The 16078-nt window shown below is 33.5% G+C and overlaps 1 protein-coding gene and 1 pseudogene across 4 annotated transcripts in view; one reads left to right on the forward strand and one right to left on the reverse strand.

Annotated features, from left to right (window-relative positions):
* Nucleotides 1-16078, forward strand: part of LOC118183368 (uncharacterized) — a 71993-nt gene that overhangs the window by 36009 nt on the left and 19906 nt on the right. The window contains exon 1 of one of the 3 annotated variants that reach the window (XR_015038701.1): nt 5044-5249. The exons of the other annotated variants lie outside the window; for them this stretch is intronic. The gene's annotated coding sequence lies outside the window, so the exon portion shown is untranslated. Of the gene's footprint in view, nt 1-5043; nt 5250-16078 lie in introns of those variants that run through there. 3 annotated transcript variants of the gene reach the window in all.
* LOC118183367 (cytochrome P450 18a1-like) overlaps nt 1-16078 on the reverse strand; it is a 42425-nt pseudogene that overhangs the window by 25108 nt on the left and 1239 nt on the right. Inside the window, exons 2-4 of the transcript XR_015038689.1 lie at nt 13435-13559; nt 8516-8622; nt 4106-4407 (exon numbers count right to left, since the gene is read on the reverse strand). The product of XR_015038689.1 is annotated as a cytochrome P450 18a1-like (transcript). The remainder of the gene's footprint in view (nt 1-4105; nt 4408-8515; nt 8623-13434; nt 13560-16078) is intronic.

Here is a 16078-nt window from a genome sequence, read left to right on the forward strand (position 1 = left end):
ACACAGAATTATCCTATTTAACTCAGTTGCTTATGTAAGCCTTACATACAATTACATACATACAATTAATACTTACTTACATACAATTAATTACAGTTCTACAATTAAAGTCAACGTAATTGGCGTGTCCTTCTGACATTTTTGCATATTTATTTCATCATGTATTCCGTATTTGTCGAGAAGAATGAAAATTGTTCTGTTTGTTATACTCCTTGCACTTAAAGAACGAGTAAACACATTTCAGAAACCCACCAATATGTACTGATAACATGTGTATTGACTTTTGTTTCACATGTATAAGAGAAAGTTAAGTGGTCAAGCTATATTTTTCATTCAAAGAAAGAAGATTCAAAACAGGTTTCATTAGTTTAAAATTACATGAATAAATTTAAATAGGCTAGAATATTTCACCCATTTATGTTACTATGGGGTTTTATGACTTAATCCAGCACAGTGTTTCTCTACCGGGGTTTCTGAAAATATACTGCTTTGGAAGAGATTCCTAGTAGTTTTGGGTGAAGTAGCGATCAATATCCTGATAGTAAGTATAATTTTTACTTACTATCTGTTTACTGTACAGGCACGCTCCATAAGTAAACTCATCATTAACCGACGTGAAGACGCCATTAACTCATTCATAATTAATCAGAGTCACAGCTTAGAAAAAAAAAAAAAAAAAAAAAAAAAAGAAGAAGAAGAAAAACCCATATTATAATGGACAGAAAAATACTATTAACAGCTTATCACGTCTATTTTAAACCACTTTAAACTGGAGAATAAGTTCGTTCTTTGCGTAAATTAAATCAGTATTCAAAACGAACATATCACATAGTGAGTAAATAAAGGTGGACAAAACCGCTCCTTTAAGGGATCAGATCAAAACCATTAGCTCACTCAAATGAATAATTTTTTATGACTCACCGCTCACTAACACCAACATTCCTGAACAAGATTGTGAACGTTAAGTGAATCAAGAGCGGTGAGTGAAAATGGAGCTAACAGCTAAAAGAATCAAACGAAGAGTGGGATTGGAAGAATGTACTCAATTGAACCGCTAACTGCTTGGATAGGTTTCGTGCAAGGTAGTTTCGAGATTTCATAGAAACCTCCTTTCTACATAGAAATAACGTAAAATTCTGGATGATAAAAAAGATTGGGAAGTTTCAAAAAGTAAACTCATTCTCCATTTAGAAGACAGCATTCATTTCTTCTTTAAAATGAGAATCTGGCACGCTTACACGGAGAAGTCTCAAGTGAGATACCGCTTAGTTTTGTGGAATCGCCGATCACTCACTTAATAAAGTGAATCGATTCTTTGAATCAGTTCGCAAGCGGATCGTACAACCCTAGTGAGTAAAGGAAGAATGAAGAATAAAGAGAAAAAAATTCTAAATGACATTAAATAACAGCATTTACAACAAAAGTTGAAAAATCTTATTCAATAGCAAGTCCTGCGGAGAGAGAAACGTGGCCGATATATTTTGAGCCTGGTTCTTGTACGATAGAATATAGTCCTGTGTTCCAGTTCTTCGAAAAGCTTTGAATTATTTTTTTTTAATTACCGTTGTGTCGTCTTTTTTTCCATCAACGTACAAACCACGTAGTGTTTCCCTAATAGATTGATTCTGCAAATCATTTCTGTAATTGCGAGCTTTTTTCTTTTTTCTTTTCTTCTGTCAACGACGTGAGAGTTGTCTGAATCAGTTATTATACGTAACTCCATAATATTTATAACTAGCAGCGTTCGTCTGGCTTTTTAAATGTACCGGAAAAATGGCTGAAGGGAATACCTAACTAAAAAAACTCTAAAAACTGCGCAGAATTTTACTCTGTAGAACAACTTCATCAAAAATAAAATAAAAATCTGAAAGGTTTCAGATTTTAAATTACGTCCAAAAGAGCATTTTTTTTTAACATTTGTCTGCTTAAACCATAAAATTCAGTTCAAGAGCAATATTGCAAAATACTTTTAAATTGAGCATATCTTTAGAATTTCCGATACAGAGTCTCCCGCGCTGGAAATAAAAAATGTTTCTTCTGTACAACGTTGCCATGACTCGTTTTGAAATCCTTGAATTTGTTAATCAAAAATTCGTTCAAGTTTTACAAAATATGAAATTGATCATAAAACAAATTCCAAATTTCAAATTTGGTCTTCCACATGCCCATATTCGCAGTACGATTACTTCATTCAAAATTCGATGGCTCTATGTACCGTTGTTTTATCACAATGCGAGAAATAGACATACATTTATGCAGATTTTTCATTATTTAATTTCTTCAAATATAATGCAGGACTCTAAAATTTGGTGGCAACAGTTTGAAAGGTGAAACGGGCATTTATAGTGAACCAACGCAAAATCGCAAAACGAAAACAATAGTCCATCAGGGACATAGCTGCTTTGGAGTAAAAAACCACAAATTAAAAAAAAAAAAATGTATCACATATAACAAACTTACAATGAAATAAGCAATATCCCTTAATACAAATATTAATTATTCTAATAAATAAATTACACCAAAATTAACACCAGCGGCCGGGTGGTCGCAGAACACTGGTAGTTCAATCTAATTTCGATAAAAGACCGAATTACTAACTGCATTTGTACTACTTTTTGTGTTTTTTTCCCATGCGTAACGTGGATATAAGCCAGTTTCCCTCAGAAATTCCTCTATGAGAGCATCCCTTCCCTTAGGCAGACAGCCTTCGTATTATTTGTCAAAACCAAATAAAGCAAAGAAAACTGAAAGCAAGTCATTTACCAGCACGCACAAATGATAAACGAAAGTTCTCATACCTCGTGGAACGTGAGCATTCATTAAACCTTACGAACGATAAATACGTAGTTGCGCTCATAAACTATTAAAAAATATAAAAAATAAAAATGGAAGCACCCAAGCTATAGACGTTTCTAATGTCGATACGCATATAAGTATAACTAAACATGGTAAATAATAAAAATCGTTTTCGTATGTACGATTTTTTACTGAACTTAAAAAAAAAAAAAAAAAAAAAAAAAAAAAAAAAAAAAAAAAAAAAATCTGCTGTATAACTAAGTGCTTTCCCTTATTTTTTTTTTTTTTTTTTTTTCAGATCAAGTTAAGAAATATTCGGTTAAAAGGATAAAGTAAGACGCATAAAGCGTTAAAATACATATAGTTTAGTTTATAAAAGGAATTACAACAGCTTAGTTGCTTGCATTCAGACCGCCAGTGAGTACTGAGACCGGTGAACTTTGGTATTTCACCCGCGTTAAACCCAGAGTACAGGCTTGTTCCATGAAACATTTCGTGGTTTTCTCCATATGTAAAGCCAATATGAGCCACTTGTCCTCAGAAAAATCCTCTACAAAGTCTTCTTCTTTTAATTAAATAACCTTAGAGCAGTTTCGATTTTCCGAACAATTTAATCCAACTTCTCGCATCGAAAGCGACAAATCAATGTTCTGTGAGGCTTCCTACTCTTTAGTGTTTGAAGCAAAAAGTGCCAGTTAGGAAACATATTAAAGCTTGTTTGCCACATAAATCTAATCATTTTTCCTACGTAAGTTTTGATAAATCAAGAAGTAACACTTCAGACTCAAAGTTTCAACGTTTTATTCAATTTTATATAAAGATTAGTGATCTCTATATTGTACGTTATTTATGACTCATACAGATCGGACGAACATTTTAGGCGTTATTATTAGTTCTGTAAGTTATTACGCAGTGATGACACATTTTACAAATCTATGGTTTTTAGTTCAATATTTATTTTTCATTTCTTTGGAGCCTGATTTCCGCAAGGGAAAATAGGCCCTAGAGTTCCACTTTCAAGAGGGCTCCAATTTCTTCTACAGAATTTTAAATATGTAAAATTTAACATATTGCTTTCATTTCTTGTTTTTAAAAGTGTAAAATCAGAAATGGAAACAAAATTTAAAATTTTGTATTTTAGTTTCTTCCTTTTTTAATGACCTTCTTTAAAATTATTTAATTTTTTTTTAATTTTTATGTCGCCCTTTTTATGATCTATGAACAAATATTGCATAATGAGGAGAAAGAGGGAACATGAATTCTGAAATGTACAGAAATAAATAAAAAAGGGCAATATTTTCTAACTTACTTCAAAAAACTGCTAAACTGTACCAAAAATTTTCTGTCTTTCCCAAGTTGTGTGAATCTAATCTTAGCAATTAATGATAATAGTTTTGGAAAGAAGCTGACGAATCCAGATTGCAAAAACACTCGAGCGCTGACTTCCACGTTTTTATCCACTAGAATTCTCGCAGGATCGCCAGCTGGGAGACGTTTCCCAAAGACCAAAGTCGTCATATTGTTAGAGACACTTGCAGAAAGGAATCTATAGATATTTACAGGTTTTCCATCATGGGTCTTGAGCTAGTCTCTGAATTCCTCCACTTCTGCCTGCAAATAGAAATTAATTTAGTACTTACTTTCGACAAAATAAATAAATAAATAAATAAATAATAAATAAAATGAAATAAAATAAAATAAATAAAATAAATAAAATAAAATAGATAACTTTTGCAGTGCAAGTTCTGGCCGTTGAAATCACTGTAACAACTACAGAGATCGTAGAAATATTTACAAGGGTTTTCATGTAACAACGTTTATATTTTTCTTAACATCTTTGACAAACCTAACGTGATTTTTTATAAAGACAAGAATTTTGGAGTTATCTAAGTATAAAGTACTTATAAATTATTTCCATATCTTATTAAATCTTTAAAAATTAGGTAAGAACTTATAAATTTGTATACATCTGATAAAAAACTTATTTACATGACAAGAAAAAACAGAAAGTTCACTAAGACAGACAAACAATAATAAATAATCAGAAGGAAGGTGTTTTGTATAAATTACCTGAAAAACCATTTTATAAAAATCAAGACGCTGTTGATTTAAATAATTTCTAGATCAATCCATATGACCTGAATAACGCTGATGTTATAGCTAATTTAAAACATGAACTGAAAATTTCGTGAACTGAAACTTTTCTCTTGGTGAGCTTCCGTATTGGATGACTGAGCACTTTCGCTTCTACCTCCCTTCCTGTAAACACGCTATTTCACTGTGCTCTCGTCCTGTCGCAACAGTATATTAAAAAAAAAGTTAATTTTTCAGTCTGCCTCGGCTGCAAAGTTTGTTCTTCACTACGGATTCAACATTCTACGTTCTATGCTATCATTGCGTTCTATGTATCTGCGCCAGTAAAGTACTCCATTAATCTGCGTACTTTGGGAGAGGTAAATAATAATTTACTGTTATAAGAAGATATTTTATTAGAGAACTCTCTTCTAAATGTTAACGTAATTGGACATTTCTGAATATAATGTTTATATTGTAATATTTCTGATAATATAATAATGTAATATTTCTGACTATAATTCCGTCCTCTTGATTTAGTTTTCCGCATTTACATTGTATAGTCACTTTGAGCAAATGAGTATTATAGGCTTTGGTCAAAAATGCAAAGATTGGCTTTATTACCAAAGCCAATCTTTGCATTTTTGTAAAAACGGACGAGAATTTATCTGGCAGTGTAAAAGGCTACTCTTTAGCTGTAAGACAAATTGAGTATATCTTTGTAAATCTAAAAGAAGCGTTCTTCACAGGCACTTTTAAGAATTGCAGTCATGTAACAGCTTGAGCCAATTAAAAACCTCATCATAATAGAGATTCTGAAACTTATGATATTATGTTTTATACTTTTTGCCTTGTAGATCCATTAACCTATTCTTCATTGTAGTTTTCTTTGAATTCTTTTTTAACAAACTTCTGATGATTCTCTCTGAAAAAGGAGTGGTAATAAGGATATCAGTCGAAACAGTTGCATATATAAGAAAAAAATCAAACATCTCATTACCGCAAATGTCACAATGATCATGAATCTAGAATAATTTTACATCGGTTTTTTGAAGCAAAAAATATTTTAAGCTACGAAATATTGCAGATTCTATTTGCATACAATGGCAAATTTTGAAAAACTCTTCGACTAAAAATTTAATAGCATCATTATCTTAAAATATTACAGATTATTTATTATCTAGTTGAAAGCTTCTTTTATTGCAACTAATTTGACTTGAAAGACTCAAGAAATATCGTTAAGTCTAATTGATATTCTGTAACAACATTATTGATAATAATTGCAAACCCTGCACCTACCCTGTCTTGAGTTTTGGAAATACCGGTTAAAAAATTGCAGTTTTAGGTCATTAACTTTCATTTCTAATTTTGAAATATAGAACAGTGTGAAAATTTTAAATAAGTAACAGACGAAATGACAGTGTCACGTGCAAAGCAAGTAAAACGAACGTTTATATTATAAAAAGAATGTATCGTAAACGTTTTCGTTTTTTCTTTATCTTTATTGTCTTATCTTTTTCAATTTTCCGATACATGGCGCAAAAACATATTGCAATTGTAAAATTATTATAATAAGTTAAAAAATTATCAAAATGGCTAAAATGTTTGACGAACCACTGCTGCAGGTCCCGCGACCCCCATGGGGATGGTGTCATTAAACTGTGGGTCGCGACCCACAGTTGAAACAGTTGAAACTCTGGGTTAGACTACTTTTTAATTGTAAGACAAACTGAGTATACCCTTTTAAATCTACACTCATGTCCATAAATTAAGGATAATGCGAAATCAGGCAAAGGAAGAGTTTAACTTATTTGCAAAGATTATTTATTAAACAAAAGGTAAAGAGCAAAAAATGATGGTATATGTTTGATATTATTAAAAAAATTAGCGATTTTTTTCTCCCTGGAGCAAATTACAAAAAACACCTATTTACAAAAAACCAATATTACATGGTTGGTATGATTGTTAATACATTGTATGTCTCCCAGACGATGCAATACAGTCCGTACAACGCCTAGGCATGCTGAGTATCAAATTATCGATCTGATCTTGGGGAATATGACACCACTCAAAAAGCAATGCTCTCCGAAGTTCCGGTAGACATGTAGGAGGAGGTTGATGGGTTGCAACTCGTCGACCAAGCATGTCCCACACGTGCTCTACTGGATTCAAGTCCGGTGAGAATGTTGGCCAGTCCATACGGGTGATATCCTCAGATTGAAGGCATTCGCTTACGATGTTTGCACGGTGAGGACGGGCATTGTCATCCATAAACACAAATTATGCGCCCGTGGCGTCTCGAAACAAACGTACATGTTGTTCCAGAAAGACGTCCCGATAGATTTGGCTTGTCATGGTTCCAATTTGAACTTGCAGGTCAGGTCTGGAACCCAGAATAATTCCACCCCAAACGAGCACTCCTGCACCACCGTAACGGTGTCGTTCAATGATGTTTTCTTGGTGGTAATGGGTACCTGGAGCTCTCCATATAAAAGTCCGGCGAGAATCAGACTGCAAGCTAAACCTGGACTCGTCGGAAAATATCACACAAGCCCACTGTTGCGGTGTCCACAATGCATGCTCTCTACTCCAGACTAACCGCAGGAGACAGTAAGTCAGTGACAGTGACAGGAGACAGTGAGTTGCAGTAAATGGAACGCATCTGACTCTACGAGCATATAGACCAGTCTGCCCTAAGCGTCTGTACACGGTCTGCCTTGAAATTGTCGTACCAGTGGCTGAAGAGAGCTGACGAGACAGGTCTGAGGCTGTGCTCCGCCTGTTTCTTTTGGCAGTAACTGCCAAATACCGGTCCTCATTCGGCGTTGTAACTCTGGGGCGACCTGTGCTGTAACGTCTACTCACATAACCGTCATCTTGGAATCGTTGCCAAAGCCTGGAGATGACACTCTGGGCAATTCCAAGTTTGTCTGTTACCTCCAGTTGAGTACGCTCATATTCCAAACGGCCGATAATTCTACCACGTAAAAAATCATCCAAATGCGTCCTTTGTGTCATAACTATTCGGTTATTGCACTGAAATGCTTATAAAGCGCCTGCGAACAATTTTACTTCTTTGCCTGTATTCCTTATATATCACTCTCTTACACTCTCGTCATTGTGACGTACCATCGGTGTCATCTAGTTACTTCCTGAAATTTGCATATGATTCTTGAAGATGTGTGTAGTGATTTTACAGGTGATGTATTTATTTTAGAGTTCGATTTCCGCGTGACTCCGAATTATCCTTAATTTATGGACATGAGTGTAAAAGGAGCGTTCTTCAGAAGCACATTTAAGAATTGTAGTTTAATACTGATACAGACTTTTATGCATATATTTATTTCAAATTAATTTCTGCATTTTGTTAAGGGCAATTCAACCTTAGAAATGGATTGCAAATTTAAGTTTTTAAACATATGTATAATAAGGAACGCATCAACTTGCTTGAACGAAGAATTAGACAAAAATGAACACCGCTGCTAGTTAGGTTGACTTTTGAAGGACACAGATGAATATGAATGTCTTGTATCATATTTCTGAAGGTTCTAGACACAACAATTTAACAGTTTTAATAGAGACATACACACACACTAATAAATTTACTGCAAATTGTACTCGAACTTTTTGAAAAATATTTAATTACCATTAACAAATTTTCCCACTGGCTCTTCCCGAGTCCAATATCCCTCATAATCTTCATAGTATATCTTCTTTGGTCTGTCCATTCTTCACCGTTGGTTCCTACAAAACCTGGGAATTATAAAAAAAGGATTGCGAACTGTTTAGGCTGTAGATATTGTATGTTTAATGTCATCGATGACCATATCTTGCATACTATAATCGTATTTTAACTTTTGGCATTTTAAATGAAAAATGAAAGATTGTGTGAACACCACTGTCTGCTGATTTAAGATACTTAAATCAAAGGCCTAACTTAATGTTATCATGAGAAGTATTGTCTACCATAGCCATCATAGAGGGTAAATTTTTCATTTACTTTATATTTCCGTGTATAAGCTGTAAATTTAACTTGCCTTTTTTAACTGCAGCAGCTTGAAAGTAAAATTATACGCATGTTCAAAGTGATTACAAAATAATTTACAAAATGATGGGAAAAAAAAAGAAGAAGAAAAGATATAAGTTGTAATTGGAAAAGTATAATTTTTATTTAATTAAATCTTAATATACATTAACTAAATTGTTCAACATCGGGCCCGATTAAAATTTTTCTAGCAATTCTTAGATGTCTCTTTCTGCCAGAAGCAGGTGAAGGCCAGTTGTCTACTTGCGCGTGACATTTTTATCACCCACTTCCACTGTTGCAGCTAATAATATCTTCAGTTCCGTTTACAGAATTCAACAAAAGTGATAATTTTAAGTTTGAAACTAGTAGAGTGTGCTGCCCACTTTTGACCGGGCATCTTTTAGAGTCTACCAGAAGTGAAGAACTGCATTTTACTCGTAAAAGAAGTAGCTCAATTCAGCGAAGAAAATCCTGTGATTGCTTCAGAACGGTTATCACAGTTCAGAGCCGAAGTAAAATTCGCCATATTATTACGAAAGAGCCAAATGACGTGCATGCCCTAAATTTGACAGAATTGAGAACAGGTTTTGTTTATTTGATTACGTCAAAGCACTCGAGAGCTATCTGCCTAAGGAAAGGAATGTCTTCGTGGAGGACTTTCTAAAGGAACTTGAATTCTCGTAATAGAATTGAGAAAGAATTAATTCCAAAAGTGCTATTAGTTCCAAAAGTGCCCTTTCATTTGATAATATTTTCACTTTTATTTTCGAATAGAAACTAAAGATGAATTAACAGTCACAGTTCGTCTGATCAATGTGCTCAATAAAGAATAAAAAATTTCTCGGATTTGTTAAAAAAGATGTAGAAGATCTGAAATAATTTTAAGGTCTTTAGTGATAAAATTTTTCGTAGGATTTTTACTTAAATTGAGGGCGTTTGTAATAGAGGTATTTTTCTGATATTATCGTTTGGTTGAGGATTTGCTTCGACATGTGTAGATTTAGCCACCGATGCGTGACTTTTGCAAGTCGGGTGTTTGTGTTTTTAGTAAATTTTCTGAAATATTCCCAGCTACGAGCTAATTTGCATCCTGGTGGGGAGCTGACGAAAGCAGAAGAGATAGTAAATGTAAAATAATAAGACAGAGGGTTAATTAACATAAACTTTACAATTATTCCTAAATTGTCGCTCAGTTTTGTAAAAAAATTGTTTTTGTTATAAAATATATTTAAATAAATAGAAACATAAATAATCTATTCTTAATATTTAGATTATATAATGATATAGTGATTAGTGATGCTTTCTCAACGATGACCTGGGATACAAAGTACCGATGGCTGCAGGATCGAATCCCGGAGAAAACAACATGTTTGACGTTCGTATGGTATCTGTGCGGCAAGGGAGCACTCAAAATACACCGTGAGCAGAAGATCCTCTAGTTCAGCGGTCGCCAACCGGTGGTTCGTGAAAACGTTTTGATGGTCTGCAGAAAAATTGAGGCATTATTCATATTTTTATGAAGTTCAGTTTAAAAAATGACGAGTAATTATGGAATGTGGATTATACTTTTTTTAAAATTTAGCTATTATTTTTAGCGAAATTCCTTCTGAATTTAGCTTCTTTTGCAGGTGTATCTAGCGACATTTGAAAGTGAGAGTTGGCATCCATGGACATGCTGCTGTTATCAATAATAGCGCAAACTAGAATTCCCTTTCCTTTTGAATTCAAACATATGCTATTGTAGTTGTTAATAATACAGTTTTTCTCCGTGTCAATAGACAACTTGATGGATTTTTAAGAGATCCATCTGCATTCTTGTTTATAATTGCATCACTGGAAGTTTCCGTTTTTGTTTTTTCTGACTGTTGATCGATGGCGCCATTGCTGAGTAAGCGATATTATTATGCTTACAATAATTAAAAATTGGTAGCATAACACTTTCAGTTTATTGATATTGCTTTGCGTTTGCCGATTTGTTCTTGCTTTTGTGAGATGTTAATAGTGTTTTAATTGTTACCCATAATCAGGGTGTTTTTGCGTATTAATATGTTGTTTTTAAGGTCTGATTTAAGATGTTTTTTTAATTCATATTAGTGGTTCACCAAATATAAAATTATATGTAATGGTCCGTGAAGTTCTAAGGGTTGACGACCGCTGCTCTAGATAGGTTGCTGGTAGGGAAAAAAGGAGTGGAAGATCATCGGATTGCTTCCTTCTGAAATATTCTTTTTCAAAATTAGAGCGAATTTGTACAGTTAGTAAGTTTGGACTATACACTGCGGGAGGAAAAAAAAAAAAAAAAGTTTTATATCTTCCGTTCTACTGCGCCGATTGACGAAATTCAACTTTGCGTTCTTCATGTCTCGAAAGCGCTACTTAGGATATATATTAGATTTATATATAGCATTATTCTCACATAGGTATTTTGCACAAAATCGGATTTTTTCTGTAATGACATGCCAGTTTATTTTTTTTTTTTTTTTTACATATTTCCATTCTATGACTCAAATAATGCCTGGATATTAAATTTTGTAATTTTTGGTGAGAAGTTTACGGAGAAATTTAAAAATTTATTTTGGCAATTTTTCTTCAGTTTGCGCCAAGAATAATTCACTTGGCGAACTTCTTAATTTATGGCAATCTATTTTTCTTTCCTTTTTCTTCATCGTTCACGAGCGGAAAAAAGTTATCGTTCATATTTCCAAATAATTTTAACAAAAATGTGCGTAAAACACATTTTCGTTATTATCGTTTATGATAAATACGGCAAATTTCAAAATACGCCAAAATGTAAATTTACATTTACCTTAGGAAATTTTGAATAAAAAACTCTAATTTTTTCCAGGTATATTTAGAAATATATCTACTTTAATATAATGCCAAAATGTTTATAGGTTACTATTCAAAATATTTTTTGAAAAATCTATAAAAATCATTTAAAAATACAAAATTTAAAAATAAATCATAAAAAAATAGGCAAGTTTTATTTGGAATGAACCTGAATTCCAAAATATGAAAGGAAGAATAAAAAAAGTTTAATAAAAAATGAGATATTAATAAATATGTATCAAATTCAATTAACATTGAGGAGCCAAAAGTTTGCGAGGTACTTTTTTAAAAACTACTCGTGCGATTTTTACAAAACTTGGCAGTTTGGCATTATTTGAGTCGCAGAATCGAAATATGGAAAAACATGCGCATGTTATTTCAGGAAAAGGACGGTTTTGTGTCAAAATACCTGTATTAGAACAATGCTATATATAAATCGTTCTTTCGAGACATGAAAAACGCAAGCTGAATTTCGTCAATCGGTCCACTAGAACGAAAGATATAGGAACTGTCCCAATTTTTTTTTTCGTAGTGTACTTGTACTACCAATGGTGAACTTCTGGTATTCCACACACTTCTACCCATACCTGCATGAAAATATATAACGTTTATACATTCGAATCCCGCTATATCTATATATATTTTATAATCTTTTTTTAGTTTTAATTTTTTTTTTATACACAGTACATACAGTACATACACTAAAGCAAAAAGCGGATAGGAAAGATTTTAACGATTAAACTAAACTCAGTGGCGCAAACAGCCCTAATGGGCCAAGGTCTGCAGTGCCCCGAAATCTGCTTTCTTGACCGTGGGCCCCGGCGTGCGTAAGCATATGCCCTGAACAAGTGGTCAGCCTGGTCGCAGGACCCCCAGTGTTTAGTCCTCAAGCGAACTTGGTACTCATTTTATCGACCCAAGGGATGGAAATCAAGGGATGAAAGGCTGAGTCGAACTTGCCCAGCCTGGGGTTCGAACCCCTGACCTGTGGTGCTGCTGCGCGATGCGCTAGCTACTGTGCCACCGGGCCTTTTTTAACGATTAATAGGCTCATATTATCTTGCCTGTTGTAAAGTGCCACCTGAAAATTCGTTAGTTTTACCATTAAAGCGATTTAGAAGACTGTAACCAAAAACTTAAATAATATTCCTAAAATAGGCTTTACGAAGAAGTCAGTCGGTTGTATGAATGTGCCAAACATTATGTTGTGTGAACGCGTAGAATTATAAGAATTACATATTGGAGGCTTTTAATAATAAAAATGTTTTGATCTTCGCCTTTCGATTTTATATGAAGTTAGCCCTAAACCCTTTTTGGTGGCTATATCCGTTTTCGGTTTTATGCTCTTTAAGTTGTTCAAGACTATTGGAAATCTTGACTTCCTACATTGGCTACTGTCTGTTGTCAATAGTAATGTATGTTCTTTTATACATTACTGTCATTGTTCAATCAATCGAAATCCGATATGCAGTTCACATGGAATATGAAAATATTAGGTGCTGTTTAATATAGCATATTCAGCCTGCTAAAATTTGAACGAAATTATAAGCGTAGAAAATTACTGTTTCTGTTAGGCAGTGGTCAAAGTACTTGTTTGCAGATTATACAATAGTAAGTTACAGCTACAGATAGCATTAAGATAAAGACAGCCAAAGCATTGTTTTACTAATCTAAGCTTATAATTTTCTTTGAACGTTAATCTAACTTACCGAAACCATCAGGATGGAAATCAAATATATGTGGTGGCCGGTCCAGAAGAGCCTGTTGGTTGAAAGCCTCTTTTATGAGTTTGTAGTCGTTGAGCACAACTGTAAAATTCCTCCCAAGATATAGACTGGGGAGAAAGAAAAACCTATATAATACTTTGTAATGATATTATAATAAATAGCAAAGATATTGGAATGAAAAACAATTTGTAATGATATTATGATGAATAATAATTTGTAGGTTAGGAAGGTTTGTTATATTAGGAAGGTTAGGTATAGTAGGTAGGTTATAAATTTATTTATTTGCTAGTTTTTCAGATACCTAAAAAAAGTGTTATACTTCATATAATGCATATGAATATTTGATATTTTTGCGGGCTACTGCTTCATGGAGATATCTTTAATAATCATTATAATTTATTAATAACTATGCCGGATTATATAATTTATTAATAATTATGGCAGATGAGGAGGAAATTGATGCTTTATTGAAATAAAGAATGCCGCCCAGACGGGGAAGTGGTTAGTAACTCTGACTGCCATACCGAAGGGATCGAGTTCGAATCCCAGAGACGGCATGCATGTTATTAGTCCGTCCCTTCATAGGAGGCAACAGTAGAACACATATTAGGTGCCTCCAGAAAAAAGAGACCACCGCTTTTGGCTTTAGTAGTGGCCAACGCCTGTAAACGGCTAAAGCCGAAAAAATACAGTTATCACACAAAATAATAATCGTGGCTTTTTTAAATACCCTTATTCACTGTAATTAAGTGTTAAATAATTATGATGTAATTGTTAATCTTAAAAAGACTTTGCCTGAACGATTGGTTTTATTTAATACTGATTAAACCCTGTAGTATTTTAGGGCTCTCAACTAGCAGACAGCTTTTTTACTTCTTTGTACGAAGTAAAAGATGCATTGTAATCGAGAGAAATTTCGGGTATCATGTTTCAACCAAAATATCTTTTTTTTTTTTTTTTTTTTTTTTTTTCCCCGTTATGTCTCTAGTAGGTATGGACAACCCACTCGTAGGGTCCATTTGTTGGGAGTGGATAGTATGAGGAAGATTAGCTGCGTTCACTGACCTAAAAGCGCGTCTTTTACGGTGGGTCTAGTCAGGCTTGACAGGGACTGTAAGGTTATTGGCAAGTCTGTCTCGGGATGTGAGTTCGCTACATATTGAATTGTAAGGGTGGTCTTTGGAGGTTTCGGCCTCACCTCTGCAGTTGGAGTGTAACTCGTGTTCGTGTTAAAAGCTAGATCTGTGTTCTTTCTCCAGTGCAATGTACATACGAACAGAATAGATGATTCTATTTTCCGTAATGGATTGTAAAATGAATTTAAAAGGACTTTTTTATGACGTCTGTAGGTACGTACGTAAGTACACTGATTATCATTATTTAAGAAAAAATTACAAAAATGACGATTGCTCTAAAAGTTACATGCAGAATTTAATGAAACTGACCCACAATATACGATACTTACTAAGGTGTAAAATAACACGGAAATGAAAAGAAATCACCTTACTAGACAATTATGGTGTTATAGAAATTAGTATAAAATGAACACTTCTGCAACTAGACAAGAACGAGTAGCCGTAGAATGTTGAAATTTTGTATATGGGACTGCTATAACATGTAGTTGTGCACTTCCCTTTTTCGTTGCAATCGGATGCACCAATCACGCTCACACACACACACACACACACACATATATATATACAGACCCACTCTGTTACCTGGCTCGGTGAGCTTAGTCTTTTTTAATTGTTATTTGTTGGTAAATTGTGCATTTTTTGCTTAAAAGTGATTGAATTATGTGGTTTTTATGTTCCTGTTAAGACTTTTAAGCCTTTAGATTTTCTGTATGCAATAGTTGTAGAATTATCATCCATTTACAAGTGGCGAATTAAGTCTAACGAACCGCCATTTGTTTACATTTGAAACTCAATAAAATATTTAATTCAGATTTTGCACCTTCAATATCTTTTTGCCGAGTGGGGTCAATACATCTATAATGAAAAAAAAGTTTAAATGAAATGCATCAAAAATGTGTATAATTTAATATGCCATTGAAGAAAGTCATCTGGTGCCCGCATCGGATTTTTTATTAACATAGTTTTGTAATATTACTTTGTATTCAAGCTATAGAAGGTTTTTGCAATGTTAATTAGTACATTTCTACAACAAAGATGGCAAATATAATTTAGAGTTTTTTTATCATCTGGGTTGATAAGGCTTAAGTGACTTGATTGTTATCTGGATGAACGGAAAGCTTATCAATACTTTCATAAATCAAATTCTTGTCGGAAATGAAAATTTTAGATTGTAGATTAAAACTGAAAGGTAAAATAACAATTTAAAGTAGCATTTTTATAAACAATGACTGTTTGAATTATCCGGAAATCTTATCGTTTTCCGTAATTCATACCCGCACTTTCTTTAATCGCTACGCATTCTTTGGAATGCCGCATTCTTAGATAAGTATTTCGAGATACAAGGAAACAACATGGGAAAGCATTGTTTATAATCTAGCATGCTCATAATGACAATACCTAGGTTCATTGGCTAGCGAACGATGTCTTCATTACGAAAATATATCTCACATACAAGCAACTCAAAATAATTATATAAATAAATAAAAAAA

The sequence above is a fragment of the Stegodyphus dumicola genome, chromosome 1, assembly GCF_044657685.1.
Source record: "Stegodyphus dumicola isolate Sdum_Otavi_A_Nest chromosome 1, ASM4465768v1".
Taxonomy (NCBI): Eukaryota; Metazoa; Arthropoda; class Arachnida; order Araneae; family Eresidae; genus Stegodyphus; species Stegodyphus dumicola.